This window comes from Lepidochelys kempii, chromosome 25 (assembly GCF_965140265.1).
Source record: "Lepidochelys kempii isolate rLepKem1 chromosome 25, rLepKem1.hap2, whole genome shotgun sequence".
In the NCBI taxonomy this organism is placed as follows: domain Eukaryota; kingdom Metazoa; phylum Chordata; order Testudines; family Cheloniidae; genus Lepidochelys; species Lepidochelys kempii.
The window spans coordinates 5092387-5110987 of NC_133280.1; the positions used below are offsets into that span (position 1 = coordinate 5092387).

An 18601-nucleotide genomic window follows, 5' to 3' on the forward strand; every position below is an offset into this window, starting at 1 on the left:
CCCATGTGGCCGGGGGAGGGAGCGCCCCGCCCGCCGGCCAACCAGCGCCGCCCGCCGCCCGCCGCCGCCGCCGGGGCCGCCCTCGGGCCGGGGCCGGGGCCGCGCAGGAAGCCGAGCGCGGGCCGGGCCGGGCCGGGCTCGTCGCCCCGGAGCCAGGGGCGCTCTGACGAGGACGCCGCCGGCTTCCCTAGGAGCGGCCCCGGCTAGACCGGCCCCGCGCCGCGGACGTACCCCCCGTTCCTCCCGGCAGCCCCCCACCCCCAGCCCGCGGCCGAGGCTGCCCTTAGGCCAGGTAGTCGCGGAATGAGTCACCCCAGCAAGGGCAGAAAAGGCCGTCAGCCGGGGCTTCCTACCTACGCGGGCAGCAACAGGGAGACAAAGGAAACTGCCGGGGCGTCTCTCCTTGAGGGCCAGGGAGAGCTCCCTGGACACCACGTAGGGGGAAGGAAACTGGGACCCCATACTCAATAGAATAGGAACAAAGGGGAAGGAACACAAACCACCCTAGCGAACGAACAGGTGAGCGATTGCGTAGATGAGTTAGCTGCATCCAAGTTGGCAGTGCCCGATGAAGTTGACTGTGGAGTACTAGGAACTAGCTGCAGCGATTCTGGAACCCTTAGCCGTTATCGGTAGGTTTCAGAGTAGCCCCCGTGTTAGTTTGTATCTGCAAAAAGAACAGGAGGACTTATGGCACCTTAGAGACTCACAAATTTATTTGAGCATAAGCTTTCCTGAGCTACAGCTCACTTCATCGGATCCATCATCGGTAAGAATTCATGGAGGATAGGCAAGATCCCAGAAAACCAGTGACGGGCACACATAATACCTATCTTTAAAAATGGGGACAGAGGCCCAGAGGAATTATAGACCAATCAGCCTAACTTTGATATCAGGAAAGATACTGGAACAAATTATAAACAAGCAGTCTGAAAGCCCTTATACAATAATAGGGTTATAAGGAATAGTGAACATGGATTTGTCAAGGGCAAATCATGACAAACAACCTTATTTCCTTCTTCGGCAGGGTGACCGTCCTAGTGGATAGGTGGAAGCTGGCGTCATGATATATCTTTATTTTAGTAAAGCTTTTGATACAGTTCCAGATGATACTCTCATAAGCAAAATAAGGCAATGTAGTCTAGATGACAATACTATAAGGTGGGTGCCTAAAAAGTTGAAAGACCATCCTTAAAGAGTAGTGGATCAATGACTCAGTCAAACTGGGAGGAAGGATCTAGAGTGGGGTTCCATAGGGGTGTATCACTGTTCAATATTTTCATTAACAGCTTGTCTAATGGAATGGAGAGCATGCTTATGTAAGCAGTGTCAGGATGAGCTCCACCCTGACATCTGGTGGTGAGGTGTGGCAAGTTGTGGAAAAGAACTTCAGGGGCTGATCTCATTTGCATAGGCACACCCACCACGCCTAGAATGAGACCATAGCTGCCCAAATGGTCACTTTGGCTGCTGTGGGATCCCCAGTGTCTCTGTTATTGGGGCAGGAAGAATAAATTGTTATTACCCTGATTATGGGAACTGTGCTTGGAACTGTACGTGGCCTTTTGTTATGATGGAGGGATTCACCATCAACTAAGTAGCACTCGCTAGGCAAGGGTCATGGGTTCCAAAACTGTGTGAATGGAGAGAGGTTGGGGACAAGTATTAATACTTGGTGGCATGGGCCCCTTGGTGAGGGCCTTACATGCTGATTGCACTTCCTCCTCTCTCCACTGTGGAATATCAGAGCTAATTTTGGTGTCATAGATTCATAGATATTTAGGTCAGAAGGGACCATTATGATCATCTAGTCTGACCTCCTGCACAATGCAGGCCACAGAACTTCACCCACCACTCCTAAAAAAGACCTCACACCTATATCTGTGCTATTGAAGTCCTCAAATTGTAGTTTGAAGACCTCAAGGAGCAGAGAATCCTCCAGCAAGTGACCCATGCCCCATGCTACAGAGGAAGGCGAAAAACCTCCAGGGCCTTCCAATCTGCCCTGGAGGAAAATTCCTTCCCGACCCCAAATATGGCGATCAGCTAAACCCTGAGCATATGGGCAAGATTCATCAGCCAGATACTACAGAAAATTCTTTCCCGGGTAACTTGGATCTTACCCCATCTAAAAACCCATCACAGGCCATTGGGCCTATTTACCATGAATATTTAATTACCAAAACCATGTTATCCCATCATACCATCTCCTCCATAAACTTATCGAGTTTAATCTTAAAGCAAGATAGATCTTTTGCCCCCACTACTTCCCTCGGAAGGCTATTCCAAAACTTCACTCCTCTGATGGTTAGAAACCTTCGTCTAATTTCTAATCTAAATTTCCTAGTGGCCAGTTTATATCCATTTGTTCTTGTGTCCACATTGGTACTGAGTTTAAATAATTCCTCTCCCTCTCTGGTATTTATCCCTCTGATATATTTATAGAGAGCAATCATATCTCCCCTCAACCTTCTTTTAGTTAGGCTAAACAAGCCAAGCTCCCTGAGTCTCCTTTCATAAGACAAGTTTTCCATTCCTCGGATCATCCTAGTAGCCCTTCTCTGTACCTGTTCCAGTTTGAATTCATCCTTCTTAAACATGGGAGACCAGAACTGCACACAGTATTCCAGGTGAGGTCTCACCAGTGCCTTATATAACGGTACTAAAACCTCCTTATCCCTACTGGAAATACCTCTCCTGATGCATCCCAAGACGACATTAGCTTTTTTCACAGCCATATCACATTGGCAGCTCATAGTCAACCTATGATCAACCAATACTCCAAGGTCCTTTTCCTCCTCCGTTACTTCTAGTTGATGCGTCCCTAGCTTATAACTAAAATTCTTGTTATTAATCCCTAAATGCATGACCTTACACTTCTCACTATTAAATTTCATCCTATTCCTATTACTCCAGTTTACAAGGTCATCCAGATCCTCCTGTAGGGTATCCCTGTCCTTCTCTAAATTAGCAATACCTCCCAGCTTTGTATCATCTGCAAACTTTATTAGCACACTCCCACTTTTTGTGCCCAGGTCAGTAATAAAAAGATTAAATAAGATTGGTCCCAAAACTGATCCTTGAGGAACTCCACTGGTAACCTCCCTCCAACTTGACAGTTCACCTTTCAGTAGGACCCGTTGTAGTCTCCCCTTTAACCAATTCCCTATCCACCTTTCAATTTTCCTATTGATGCCCATGTCATTATAAGTCTATTTATAGGCTGCTGAGCTCACTTTGGGCTGACAGTGCACCAGCATTGGGGCTCCCCTACTATAAGCTGAATTCACCTAAGAGCTGAAATCACTGAGTGTTGTGTTAAGTAGTGGGGGAGCCTGAAGATATATTGTGGAGCAGTTTGCGGGACGGCTGGTGAAGCAGTTTGACGCGGAGCAGTGTGTGGATGGCAGGAGCTGCTTGTGGGCTGTGGAGCTGAGTGAAGGAGTTCGTGGGGCGGCTGGCGGAGTGGAGCGCAGCTGAGCGAAGGAGTTCGTGGGGCGGCTGGTGGAGCAGAGCGCAGCTGAGCGAAGGAGTTTTGTGGGCTGGCGGAGCGGAGCGCTGCTATGGAGCTATGGGGCGGTCAGCTTCAGATCATGTAAGGTGCCTCTTACCCCCGTCCCATTTCCACCCAGGTTGGGAGGTAAAGCTCCGCCGATAAACTTTCGAACTCTGGGGCTGCCCTGACCAGGGACAGAGACTTTTGGGGCATTGGACTTTTGGGACTTTGGGTGATTTGGGGTTGCTGGACTCAAGAACCAAAGGGAAAAGGGCATGCCCCAATTTGCCTGGGGTGGGGTTGTTTTTGCTCATGGGTTGTGTTATGAATCCTGTTGGTGGTGTTTCCCCAACATAATGCCACATTGTTTCTCTCTGTTATTAAAAGACTTTTGCTACACTCAGACTATGTGCTTGCGAGAGGGGAAGTATTGCCTCTGGGAGGCGCCCAGCGGGGGTGGTATATATTTGTCCCAGGTCACTGGGTGGGGGCTCGAGCCGGTTTGCATTGTGTTATTGGAATGGAACCCCTAGATATTGAACCCGGCCCTTGTTGCTGCCAACTCTGACGGGCAGAAGGGTTACACTTACAACATTTATGAATGACACCAAGCTGGAAGAGGGTGCTAGCCCGTTAAAGGGCAGGATTAGAGTTCAAAAAAATCCTTGACAAATTACAGAAATGGTTTGAAATTAACAAGATGAAATTCAGTTAAGACAAGTGCAAAGTACTACACTTAGGAAGGAAAAAAAATCAGACAACTACAAAATGGGGAAAAACTGGATCTGAGGGTTACAATGGATCATAAATCGAATGAGAGTCAACAGTATAATGCAGTTGCAAAAAAGGTTAACATTCTGAGGTGTATTAACAGATGTAAGACGCAGGAGGTAACTGTCCTTGACGCTGCTGAGGCCTCACAAGAGTGCTCCGCAAGAATCTAGAGGACAGCAACAAACATGATAAAAGGTTTAGAAAACCCAACCTCAGAGGAAAAGGTTAAAATAAACTTGGCGTGTTTAGTCTCAAGAAAAGAAGGCTGGGGAAACCTGACAACAGTCTTCAAATAGCTTAAGGGCTGTTATAAAGAAGACAGCAATCAATTGTTCTCCATGTCCCCTGAAGGTAGGACAAGAAGTAATAGGCTTAATCGGCAGCAAGGGAGATTAAGGTTAGATATTAGGAAAAAATTCCAAATTATAAGGATAGTTAAGTACTGGAATATGCTTCCAAGGGAGGTTGTGGAATGTCTGTTGAAAATTTTTGAGAACAGGTTAGACAAACACCTGTCAGGGATGGTCTAGGTTTACTTGGTTCTACCTCACTCAGTGCAGGGGGCTGGACTAGATGACTAGGTTCCTTCCAGCCCTATATTTCTATGATTTTCATGTGATGTAGCTCTCCAAACCACCAGCCCAGCAGTAGTTTTTATAATGTAAGGAAAATGTCAGGCAATCTTAATATGAAGGTTGTTTCCAAATCCCCTATAATTTAAGTTTACGTATTCCTTCTGCTCTCTTCTTTCCTAAAGAGTAGCTCCCAAGCTAATACAGCAGAGTATAAATATAGACCTCTATAACCTACAACTGCCAAGTAATATACCTGGTGGGATCCTAGAAACAATGCATTAGAAACCTCCAGCATTAAGTAGGAAAGACCATATATTACCCCGCACCTTTTTTATTTATTTTTCAAAAAACAACCTTCCATAACCTCAGAATAATCAAATATCACACTCTGTAATAGTCTGAGCATTTCTTGTGAACACAAGCAATAAAGACAAAAAAAAGTATATTAATAAAATACATGATTTAGCGTGCACTTGAGGATTATTATATCAAGGATGGAACAGATCCACTAGATCCATTTACCAATTTAATAAAATGAAAATTTTAAAAACCCAACAAAATATGGAAAACACAAAAACAAGAAACCTCATAACATTAGACTTTGTGAGCTTCTTCTGTTTCCTGCTTTTTCCCCTCCCTGTGTTGTGTCAGGTTGTTTAACCTAGATTGTAAACTCCTCTAAGGAAGGACAGCATCTTTTATTTGTGTGCAAAGTGCCACAGACGCCTACGATGCTGTTAGATAATAGATGAAAATGTAGTCCGCTCCTCCTGTAGTGACAGGATAGATTTCCCCCACAGGTGGTATTAAGCAAATATTAAGCTGATCCTGCTATACTTGAGCGTATATAGCCAGTCACAGTATTGTGTGTTAATTAATGCTTTTCTCTCTGGTCTTGATTTTTAAATGAATGAAATTTTACATACTAAAATAGCAAAATCATGCTTCAGTGAACTTAAGTGCACTGAACTTTAATTGCATAACTGATACCTTTGTTGATACATGCAGTTGCATTCAGAATTTCTAATCCCCACCCCAATCCCATTAGTTACTTATCAGATTTTGGAGGATTTTAATACATTTTCCATTATCATGGTTATTGATGGCGTGATATTTTTCGTAGCAGTCAACGAAGCAAGTCTCTCTCTCGTACAGATTGCTTGTTAAGAACTATATTTTCCTGTTCTTGTTTAGATCTCTTAATTTTATAAATACTAATCATCGTCCTTCAAAAAGGGAGATGGTAGAGAAAAAGATGTTTGATCCTCTCAGTGGTATTTATCTCTGTAAAGTTTGTTTGGGTTACAATTCTTATGAAGGATACTTAAATAATCCCTGATCCTGCAAACATTTGCATATACATGTAACTTTATGCATGTGAGTACTGGTGTCATTGACTTCAATGGGACTACTTCTAGTGTGTAAAGCTAAGCATGCAAGCAAATCTGCAGGATCTGGGTGTAAAACTATTATTCATAGATTCATAGATATTTAGGTCAGAAGGGACCATTATGATCATCTAGTCTGACCTCCTGCACAATGCAGGCCACAGAATTTCACCCACCACTCCTAAAAAAGACCTCACACCTATATCTGTGCTATTGAAGTCCTCAAATTGTAGTTTGAAGACCTCAAGGAGCAGAGAATCCTCCAGCAAGTGACCCGTGCCCCATGCTACAGAGGAAGGCGAAAAACCTCCAGGGCCTTCCAATCTGCCCTGGAGGAAAATTCCTTCCCGACCCCAAATATGGCGATCAGCTAAACCCTGAGCATATGGGCAAGATTCATCAGCCAGATACTACAGAAAATTCTTTCCCGGGTAACTTGGATCTTACCCCATCTAAAAACCCATCACAGGCCATTGGGCCTATTTACCATGAATATTTAATTACCAAAACCATGTTATCCCATCATACCATCTCCTCCATAAACTTATCGAGTTTAATCTTAAAGCAAGATAGATCTTTTGCCCCCACTACTTCCCTCGGAAGGCTATTCCAAAACTTCACTCCTCTGATGGTTAGAAACCTTCGTCTAATTTCTAATCTAAATTTCCTAGTGGCCAGTTTATATCCATTTGTTCTTGTGTCCACATTGGTATTGAGTTTAAATAATTCCTCTCCCTCTCTGGTATTTATCCCTCTGATATATTTATAGAGAGCAATCATATCTCCCCTCAACCTTCTTTTAGTTAGGCTAAACAAGCCAAGCTCCCTGAGTCTCCTTTCATAAGACAAGTTTTCCATTCCTCGGATCATCCTAGTAGCCCTTCTCTGTACCTGTTCCAGTTTGAATTCATCCTTCTTAAACATGGGAGACCAGAACTGCACACAGTATTCCAGGTGAGGTCTCACCAGTGCCTTATATAACGGTACTAAAACCTCCTTATCCCTACTGGAAATACCTCTCCTGATGCATCCCAAGACGACATTAGCTTTTTTCACAGCCATATCACATTGGCAGCTCATAGTCAACCTATGATCAACCAATACTCCAAGGTCCTTTTCCTCCTCCGTTACTTCTAGTTGATGCGTCCCTAGCTTATAACTTATTATTGAGTGTATGTTGTACAAGTATTAACTGACCTGAAGGGGAATGGCAATGAAATATTACACTAAAGGGTAACATGTTTTGCTGCTATTGCCCTGAGTCAATATTTCTTATCCCTTAGATGTTTCACACAGAACAGAGTGGACTGTGTTTAATCATACTCACAGAAATGTAGGGCTGGAAGGGACCTCAAGACTATGGCAGGACCAAGTAAACCTAGACCATCAGTGCCAGGTGTTTGTTCAGCCTCCTATGATGGTGATTCCACAACCTCCCTTGGAAGCCTATTCCAGTGATTAATTATCCCCATAGTTAGAAAGTTTTTCCCTCATATCTAACCTAAATCTCCCTTGCTGAAGACTACCACTTGCCCTACCTTCAGTGGACAAAGAGAACAATTCATTACCCTTCTCTTTATAACTTCCCTTAAGATATTTGAAGACTTATCAGGTTCCCTCCCTCCCCAAGTCTTCTAACACTAACATATATTGTGACATCAACAATACTCCTGTTAATACACCCCAGAATTTTAGCATTTTTCACAACTGCATCACATTGTTAACTCACATTCAATTTGTGATCCATTATAACCCCCAGATCCTTCTGAGCAGTATTACTGCCTAGCCAGTTATTCCCCATTTTGTAGTTGTGCATTTGATTTTTTTTCTTCCTAAGTGAAAAGTTTCGTACTTGTTTTTACTAAATTTCATTTTGTTGATTTCAGATCTATTCTCCAATTTGTCAATGTTGTTTGGAATTCTAATCGTGGTGTCATTTGCAAATGTTATAAGCATACCTCCACTCCAGTATCCAAGTTGTTAATGAAAATACTGAACAGTGCCAGACCCAGGACAGACCCCTGTGGAACACCACTAGATACATCCTTCTAAGTTTGACAGTGAACCATTGATCACTACTCTAAGTACGTTTTTTCAACCTTTTGTGCACCCACCTTATAAATAATTTCGTCTAGGCCACCTTTCCCTAGTTTGCTTATGATAATGTCATGTGGGAGTGTGACAAAAGCCTTCTTGGCCCCTATTCACTATGCCAGTCACCCTCTTGGAGAAGGAAATAAGGTTATTTGGAACAATTTGTTCTTCACAAATCCATGCTGACTATTCTTTATAATTCTATTAAAGAATCAGTTTGTAAGCACACAGAGGATAATAATTTATTCCAGTATCTTTCCTGGTATCGAAGTTAGGCTGACTGATCTATAATTCCCCAGGTTGTCTTTGTCACCATTTTACAAGAGAGGACTAGAGAAAGGCAAACTTATTACCTCTGGGACCTCAACTATCTTCTATGAGTTCCTCAAAGATAATGGCTAATGGTTCTGAAATTGCTTCAGCTACTGCCTTAAGCACACTAGGGTTAATTTCATCAGGTGATGCCAACCTGAATATATCTAACTTATCTAAATATTCTTTAACCTGGTCTTTCCCTGTTTTGGCTTGCGTTTCTTCCCCCTTGCTAATAGTGTGTTTAAACATCTCAATTTACCTTTTTTAGTGAAGACTGAAGCAAAATAGCAAATTAACCTAATGCAGAAATACGGAAACGAAGTTAGAATGTTAGAACCTGGCAGGCAGGGGTAACAAACAACACTCAGAAGCTGTTTAGTGGTTTGTTTGTATTGTTGTCCCTTTCGGACCAAGTGGTTAGCTCATATTTGGGGCACTGTAGCATTGTTTCTGTTAGTATAAACTGATGATACAATTCAGGTATTTCTTTGGTGTAATCCTATTTAAAAGGAACGCACATGAAGTCTTTTTTCCCTGACCACAGCAGAAGCAAACAGCAGCAAGTCTCCCTACTCGCTATTTCCAAGTCTGCCTCTCCAGTCAGTTCTTTACCCAAGGAGGTGTGTGTCTGCTTCCACAGGGCCACGTTCTTGCTTCTCTCACTATCTGCTGGTTTTCTGACTCTCTCTCACACATACAGTTTGCCAAACAAAGCCTTAGCTCCTGCCTTTGTCATCAGTCCCAGGGATACCCCTCAGACTGCACAGCCTAGAGCAGTAGCTTCCTGTCGTTTCCAGATTTTACTACATAAATGGGCATTTTTCTGGTTCTTCCATTTAGCCTGAAAGCACACCATTGGCTTTAACCAGATCTATGATGGTCTACAGATCAAAGACCTATTTGATGGCAATCATTACCACCTTCGAGCATAACAATATCTCCATCTCAGCACTACTCATCATCCCAATGGAATTTAAAATGACCCCACCATGGCTGACTTGTCCCAGACAAAGGAAAATAATTTAACAAATTAAAAAGTAATGCAAGCTTAAGTAATTACATATTTACATGGTGTCTTTCTGTCAGGACACTTCACAACCCAAATCAATTGTTCTCCAATGCAAATTTCCATGGACCTTTCCACTCACTTCCCAGTCTTCTTTCAGCCAACCAGGAGAGGCCATATTCAATGGACTCCCCAAAGTATCCATCGTTTCTGTGGCATCTGCTAGTTGGGGGAGACTTCTCTCATTCTGTTCTAAAGGGGAATTCATTACTGTCAAAGCTCTTCCAGCCTCAGCTTCCACGGCTACACCCTCAGTTTCTGGGAAGAGTCAAGCTAAGATTCTGCCCCTCTGATACTACTGAGATGGTCCTTATATTAACACCGCTCCCAGTCTGTAGGCACTAGCACCTGTGTCCAATATGAAAGATTTGAAACAATCTGAAACACAGATAGGCTAAAACAGGAGCAGACACAAGAGCCCTCTTTCAGCTCTAAAAATGCAAAGTCACTCTGCTGTTGACCACAGATGGTTTCCCTTCCTCACCCAACCTATGCAATGGTTTTACAATATTGACAAACCCACAAATAAACCTTCTATAATAGAAGCAGAGCCCTACAAAACCATGCTTATTTGTGGGTGTCTCAGGAACTGGCCTGTTTTACACAACCTCAATTTCATTTTTGTCAGTGGAAATTCCTTCTTCGTTGATCGTGTGCCAAAGTGGGTTACCCAGAACTCCAATAGAAACTCTGGGGCTTCACCGCTTTCTCCCTTATAGTTTTTTTCTATACCAGGAATTTACTAGTTCTACTGGTTCACATTTTGGAGCCTTGGTTCCCTTTTTGTGTATTTACTGTTTATGAGAAACATTCAGCAAATTAACAGGAACCTGTTCCTCCCTCAGATCTACAAAAACTTTTGCAGTTAAAATTCCTCTTAAGACCATGGGTCTCAAAGCAGGTCTCAACAACTCCCATTTTTTCCTTGCTGGAAAACTACCACAGCATGTAGCTGTTACTATGGCTATTGCCCCTCTTGTTCACTGCAAATCAATTATCTACAAATCATTGTTTCACCTAGGCCACATCTTAAAATCCAATGTGTGGAAATTTCTTAAGACACCTTTCCTGACATTTATTATGCAGTTATTCGTCATAATGAAACCCACACCAATGATTAGCATCTGCTATCTCTGCAATCCAGACCTGCTCAAATTTCGGAGGTCCAATTTTCATGCCCAATTTCCCCCATATTTGGATAGGTGCACTTTCTCCAGTAACTGCCTCTATTTGACATCAGTTAGGTGGTTCCATTTTGGATCCCCTATTACCCTAGCATTAGCAGCATGTCTGGTCTAATAACTTGTGTTTGTGCCAGATTCATCTGTTCCTGTGCACATCACAGATCCTATAATGCATTCAACAGCCAAACTGCCATAGTTTTTTTAATTGTCCTGATCCTAACAAAATCTGTGGGGATCCTTGTACTTCCAAGTTTACCCTCCCGCGCCAAGTTGGTGTCCCTCCTGTTTCCCAAAGTGGGTGAGAGACTTTCAATAGATACTTGTTATGCTCTGTTCTGGCTTGCCTTAAATTTATAATAATCCTTGTATGGCCAGTTTTTTCACAGTACCAGCAATTAACTGAACCACTTCTCAAATTTTTGCATTATTGCCAATCTACCTTGCTTTACAAACCAAAATTTAATTTTTTCCCAACCATTCAAAACTGTCACAAACCAGATTAGAATCCCCTTTTCTATCAGGCATATTAGACCCAGACCTGTATTTACAGGTCTCATGGGGATCAGTTTCCATCTTCCTCATTAGCAGTTGCTTCCTTTTCTGGTGGGCTCCTGCAAGGAAAGATTGAAGTTCTCTTCTATACCAGGCAAATTCCTCAGCCACACAAAGCATTCTTGGCCTCCTTTCAGTGATCTTGAGCTGAAAGTCTAAGACCAGCTGCAAATCTGTAATTTGGTCCATTGTTAATTTAGCTTGGAAATCTTAGACCTCATTGGTATCTGGATATACCAGGCACAACTCTTCATGTCCTATTCCAGTTGAGGTGGGGTCTGTTCCTGCCCTCTTTTTCTAGCCCTTAGCTGTGCCTGGGTCAGCTCAGATTGATAGCTAGATCTTAGCTGGATATCAAGAGCTTATACCGTATCCTTGTCGTCCCCGCCCCCAATGGCTTTTGTATTACCTGAGCTTGAACAATCTAACCTCTCTGGGTTAGAAAAAGGGTATAAAACTGTTGTAAATATCCTGTTTTATCCAAATTCTCAGTCTGGCCCAATTCCTAATCCAGACTGCTAATTTCCAATATAGTATGCAACCCTTTGAGCTCCTTCTCCAGGTGAATTTTTAGCTCCCTAAAGTCCTTGTTACAGCTGTCTCTATTAACAAGCACCAAGTTGAGCAGATATTTCTTGGTCTCCCCTATTATGTGGAACATCTTTTGGTCCATGATAGTCAGTTTGTTGGTCACCTCATCAGTCCACCTTGCCTGTCTGCACTGGAAATTTTGTAGTATGACTTCCAGATCTGTCTGAACACTTTCTGGCTGCTGCCCAAACAAAGATTTTATCTCTGACCACTGGTGGTTTAAGCCCTTTCTGGGAAGCCTTCAGACATTGCTTACATTCCTTCTGTGAAGTCCTTATTTGAAGTTCTTTTGGTCATCTTTGATTTCTGCAAGCATCTCCACCATTTGGGGGGAGGGATAGCTTAGTGGTTTGAGCATTGGCCTGCTAAACCCAGGCATGTGAGTTCAATCCTTGAGGGGGCCATTTAGGGATCTGGAGCAAAAAAAATTGGGGATTGGTCCTGCTTTGAGCAGCGGGTTGGACTAGATGATCTCCTGAGGTCCCTTCCAACTCTGATATTCTATGATTTGTTCCATGTTGGTTCAACAGGAGTACCAGCTCATAATTTCTCTCCTTTGTCACTCTTATCCCACTCCTGAAACCAGTTATGCCCCCTTTGGCCTGAGAGATTAGCCAATATTCAGGACCTTGCAGAGCAGTTTCCAATAGGAGAAATTGGTGATATGGGTCAGGTATTTTCTTTGGTACAATCCTGTTTATTTGCAAAGAACAAACGCACAATCCTGTCTTCCTGAACACAACAGAAACAAACAATTGGCAATTCCTTTACTCCCTATTTCCTAGTCTTCCCCTCCAATCAATTCTGGAGCTCTGTCTTCATTCCAACAGGGCCATATTTACAACTGCTCCTGTCACTGACTACTGGCTTTCTGCCTCTCACAGGCACATTGTTTGGCAAACAACCACTAGCCCCTGCATTTGCTTACAGTACAGGAAAAACACTCAGCTCACACAACTTAGCCCTGCTCAGGCTGTGTCATGTGACCCAGTGCCTTCAGCAGCAATTTCCAATTGTTTCTAGCTATCATTACATAAAGAGGAATTTCATTGCTCCTTCCATTTACCCTGAAAGAACGGTGTTTAGCATACCCATTGGCTATAAAGAAGTCTGTGATTTTATAGCTCAAAGACCCGCTTCAGGCAACCATTAAAGCCTCCCAGCATAACAATATACTACAGTGTAATAAAGAATTAGCACTGAAGCAAAAATGAGGTGTACAGGTGCGTTAAGAGCTTGTCTACACAGGGAAACTGACAGACAGCTATAGCAGAATAGTTTCCCAGCCTAAACAAACACTAAGGAAGGAAGGACTCTAAGCAGCTGATGAAAGTTCTTCTTGTACAGTGATCCAGATCAATCCTGTGGTTCTGGGTGTTAATCAAAAGCAAATGAACACAAATGTTTAATTTGCACATGCAAATTGGAGCTTAAGAAAAGAGACTGTATGGTAACTATTCTTTATGTGGATGCAGATGCATATTCCACTCAGGAGTGCATGTGGCAAAAGACTGATCACTTTACCTATCAGTACCCAGAGAGATGATGTGTGCATCTTCTGGTTCCTAGGGCAATGCTGCTCCGACCCATCTCAGTTCCTTTGCACCAAATATCAAGAGTTGAGACTCTAATGCAGAGAGAATGGAGGTTTAAAAAGCCCGCTCCTAAGCGACCAGAGGAGCTAGCAAACAGGAGCAGCTAACAAGAGTTTCATGAGGGAGTTCTCCAGGTAAAGGAGGACCCTTGGGGTAAGTTTGTTGTCTGTAGTGTGTGCATTTGTGGTGGCAAAATTTGCAGATGATACAAAATTGCTCAAGATAGTTAAGTCTCAGGCAGACTGCGAAGAGCTACAAAAGGATCTCACAAAACTGGGTGACATAAATGCAAAGTAATGCACATTGGAAAACATAATCCCAACTATACATATAAAATGATGGAGTCTAAATTGGCTGTTACCACTCAAGAAAGAGATCTTGGGAGTCACTGTGGATAGTTCTCTGAAAACATCCACTCAGTGTGCAGCGGGAGTCAAAAAAGCTCACAGAATGCTGGGAATCATTAAGAAAAGGATAGATAAGACAGAAAATATCATATTGCCTCTATATAAATCCATGGTACGCCCACATCTTGAATACTGTGTGCAGATGTGGTCACCCCATCTCAAAAAGAGAAATATTGGAATTGGAAAAGGTTCAGAAAAGGGCAACAAAAATGATTAGGGGTATGGAACGTCTGCCTTATGAGGAAAGATTAAAAAGCCTGGGACTTTTCAGCTTGGAAGAGACGACTAAGGGGAACGGGGGGAGATACGATAGGAAGTCTAAAATCATGACTGGTGTGGAGAAAGTAAATAAGGAAGTGTTATTTACTCCTTCTCATAACACAAGAACTAGGGGTCACCAAATGAAATTAATAGGCAGCAGGTTTAAAACAAACAAAAGGAAGTATTTCTTCACACAACACACAGCCAACCTGTGGAACTCTTTGCCAGAGGATGTTGTGAAGGTCAAGACTATAACTAGATAAATTCATGGAGGATAGGTCCACCAATGATTATTAGCCAGGATGGACAGAAGCTGGGAATGGGCGATAGGGGATGGATCACTTGGTGATTCCCTGTTCTGTTCATTCCCTCTGGGGCACCTGGCATTGGCTACTGTCGGAAGCAGGATACTGGGCTAGATGGACCTTTGCTCTGACCCAGTATGGCCATTCTTATGAATGGGATGCTTAAAATGAAAGGCAGATATCTTAGGTAAGAATCTAGGGTGCAGTTTAAAGAAACCTTGTCTTTGAAAAACATTGTAAAAGGGGAGGGGTTCCATCTATTTCTTAGGAGGCCCCAATTTCTCCCACTCTACAGGTCGATGGGATAGCCATTAAAAAGGCTGTCTTCATCGATAAGTGAAGCAAAGAACATGTTGCCATTGGTTCAAATGGAGGTCTTGTAAGACATCTAAGCATGAAATGTAGAGCCCATGTTGGGGTGGGGTCCCTGACTTGGGAGTTTCCTCAAACCTTTAATAAACCTCAAAGACATAAGGTGAGCAAATATAGAAAACGCTTCTACTAAAGGATGAAAATATATATATGGTGGCCAAGTGAACCTTGATCAAGCTAACTGATAACCCTGACTTCTTTAGGTCTAACAGGAAATCTAGGATAGCCGAGATAAGGAGATGGATACAAGCTGCTAGAGCGGACATGAAAAACTGAATCTCTTCCACTTCTGCAAGCAAGTGATTTGGGTTGACTTCTTTCTACTGTTCAGTAACACTTGTACTTCCACAGAACAGGTAGGCTCTAACCCCACAAACCATCAAGAAACCATGCCCTGAGGCAGAGGACCCCTAGCTTGGATTGGTGTAAATGACCTACATCTTGGGAGTAGAGACAGTAAATGATTGGAAGTTTGATTGCCAGGTAGATGGACAGATGAAGCAGGCAAGGATACTAAGCCTGTCTCAGTCAAGTCAGGACTATAAAGGATTACCCTGGCCTTGTCTTATCTTGTTCATCAGTCTCGGTATTAGGGGGAACGCATAGAATGGAACCTTCATCTGAGATAGTAGAAAGGCATCTCCCAGAGACTGATGGCGTAGATCTCCTCTTGAGCAGAGCAGATGACAGTTCTTGTTCCTGAAGATAGCAAAGAGATCCACCTCTGAAAATCCCCAAATTTGGAATATACCTTGGATTTGAGAGGCCAATTCCCATTCGTAGGCTTACTGAGAGCATTGTCTGAGGTGTCCTGGGTGATATGGAGGTAGGCAGCTCAAATATGGATGTGATGGGTTATACACCAGCTCTACAGCTTTATTGCTTTGGCACAGGGAGGGGGATTTTGCTCCTCCTTGCTTGTTGATATAGAACATGCAGGCTACATTGTCTGTCATGATCCTGATTGATTTGCCCCGATGAGGAGCAGAAAATGAAGGCAGGCATTCCTGACTGCCCTGAGTTCCAAGAGATTGATGTGGAGATTGGTTTCCTGAGGCAACCATTTGCCCTGAGCAAGTACTGAGGTGAGCGCCCCATCCCAACAGGAATGCATCCATTGTCACAGTGATTGTTGGATTTGGATGAAGAAATGCCTGCACCAACAGTGAGTTGATCTTTTCACCAGTCTATGGAGTCCTTTATATGAAGAGGAATCAAGACTTGTTTGTCTACGCTGTTTCCGATCAGTGAATAGATCTTTCTGAGCCAAATTGTCGTCTGTACACAGCCCAGGGATCTCAGTATAGCCATTACAGGGGCCAATATGGGAGAGTGTGGCATCTAGGATTGGTCCCACCCATGGTGACGACCACAAGAGTCTTCTCTGTGGCTGTGAAAGAGTGGGTTCTTCTATGGATGGATAGGGGAACCCTGTACAAGAGGGACAAGACTAAAAGAAGGTCTCCCTCCTCCTCAGTATCCTCTAATGGGGGGCACCAGCAGAAAATGACATTGAATCAGGAGGTACTGAAGGGTGATGGTACCTCAGGGACCCAGGTCACAATACCAAGAGGCATTCCATACCCCCAAGCAGTGGAGATTCCGGTTCATCTGCCACTGATAAGTCTTTTGAGTACCTAAATTACTGTGGAATCGTATGGAGGACTGGTACTTATATAGTGGCATGCTTGGTTATCAAAGCAGACAGCACTGTAGATTTGGTTTGCACAGTACTGAGGCCCCAACTGGAGAGGTACCAGTGACAGAGCTGAGTTCAATGGTACCAATCTGGAAGAGTTCTTATCCCTACTTTCCTTGTCGCATGTAGACAGCACTGACACCTTGGTCAGAGCTATCTTTGTTCTTAGAGCTCTGGGACTTTCCAGCGCCACTGGTTCCGGAGGAGTCTTTTATGTCTATAATACCAAGCTGAGGAGCTGAGGCTTCTGAGACCATTGATTTAGCAGGGAACCAAGGTCTTTTGGAAGTAGGCTCCTTATGATGGGAGCCACCATTGTTGAGGTCTCTAAAGTCTTCCCCTTCCTAGGGGAGACCTTAGCCAAGATCAAAGGGGCTCTAGATTTGCCTGGAGAAAGATGTCCGGGCATGGGAGGGTGTCTCCTGACCTGACTCTGAAGCAGGACAAAGGGAATGCTCTATCTGCAGCAGCCTCAACTTGATCTCCTGGTTCTTTCTTCCTCTGGAGTTGAGGGCCAGGCAGAAGTTATGCTACTGGGAAATGTGAGACTCTCCCAGGCAGCAGACACAGTGTCCGGTGCATACTAGGATAGCCTCCCAGCAAGAGAAGCAGCATTTGAAACTTGGCAGAGCCAGGCATGCCCTGCGGGAGGTAAGGCTCCCCAAATAGAGAGAGAAGAACAAAGTAAATCCTCTCGCTTATCCGCTAATTACAAGCTAATACTAAACTAACAAAAAAAGAATAGCCAAGATATGCTCAAGTCACACATGCTAAGGCTCCACCTCAGGCTGAGACAGTTGAGAAGGAACTGAGGGCAGTTCGCCCATGCAGCCCTGTATAGTCTTGGTGCACGGGCCAAATGGACACTGCTAATGAAAAATCTCTGCTCAAGAGCTCAAGAGGTGCATGCGCACCTGAAGTAGAGCACCCACAGTGATGCTACTCAAAGAACAACAATTAACATGCAGGTAGGTAACTGTCTTTTCTTCGAGTAGTTGTAGACATCATATTCCACTAAGGTGATTTACAAGTCATATCAATAGGAAGTGGGCTAGGAATCTACTTAAAGAATGACTACATAATGGGCTTCCCAATGTTTGCATCTGATGTAGACGCAGCCATAATAGCATAGTTTGGACAGCAGCCCTTCAAATGTCCAATATCAAAATATCGTTGATAAATGCCATTAGTGTCACTTGGGCCCCAGTTGAATGCGCACATAACCTTTGTAGAGGTGTGGCCTAAGCTAGTGCATATGCCATCATAATAGAGGAAGGGCCAGTGTCTGTGAAAAGCTAAGTATATGGGGCTCTGCCACTAAACTTTACAGCTCACTTACTTGTCTTGCATATGTGATAGCAACAAGAAAAGCTGTCTTTTGGCACAAGAGAGACAAAACAAGCTGCCAGGGGTTCGTATGGAGGACCCATAAGGACAGCCAGCACAGTATTAAGGTCCCACAAAGAAACTGCTTCTTTCACCGGTGGAAAAAGAATGATTCCTCACTACTATGGAGTTCGAAAAAATTAACTTCTCTTGGATCAGAGGATGGAATGCTCAGATGGCCAATAAGTAGACCCTCAAGGAGCTGAGAGACAGGCCAGAGGACTGAAGATGTAACAGATACTCCAAAGTGTCCTGAATGCGGGCTAACATTGGATGGATCCCTTGGGTCAGTGACCAAATAGAAAACGCTTCCACTTGGCAAAATAGGTAGCTCTTGTGCAAGGTTTTCTACTATTAAATAGCACTTCTCTAACAGCTTCTAAACAGCATTCCACCTCCTCATCTAGCCATGTAGCAGTCGTATCGAGAGGTGCAGACTTGCTCAATGCTGGATGCCAAATTTGACCGTGGTGCTGCGGCAATAGGTCAGGATAAAGAGGACGAGAAATTGGGGGTGCTGTGGGGGGAAAGCTAGTGTCAT

The 18601-nt window shown here is 43.6% G+C and overlaps 1 protein-coding gene and 1 long non-coding RNA gene across 3 annotated transcripts in view; one reads left to right on the forward strand and one right to left on the reverse strand.

Moving 5' to 3' along the window:
- The window catches only part of MBD3 (methyl-CpG binding domain protein 3), an 86733-nt gene that overhangs the window by 20106 nt on the left and 48026 nt on the right, over positions 1-18601 (reverse strand). The gene's annotated exons all lie outside the window — the stretch shown is intronic.
- Positions 110-18601, forward strand: part of LOC140903342 (uncharacterized) — a 41953-nt gene continuing 23461 nt past the window's right edge. For both annotated transcript variants that reach the window (XR_012156227.1, XR_012156226.1), the window contains exons 1-3: positions 110-519; positions 13605-13783; positions 15179-15331. This is a non-coding gene — a long non-coding RNA (uncharacterized lncRNA). The remainder of the gene's footprint in view (positions 520-13604; positions 13784-15178; positions 15332-18601) is intronic.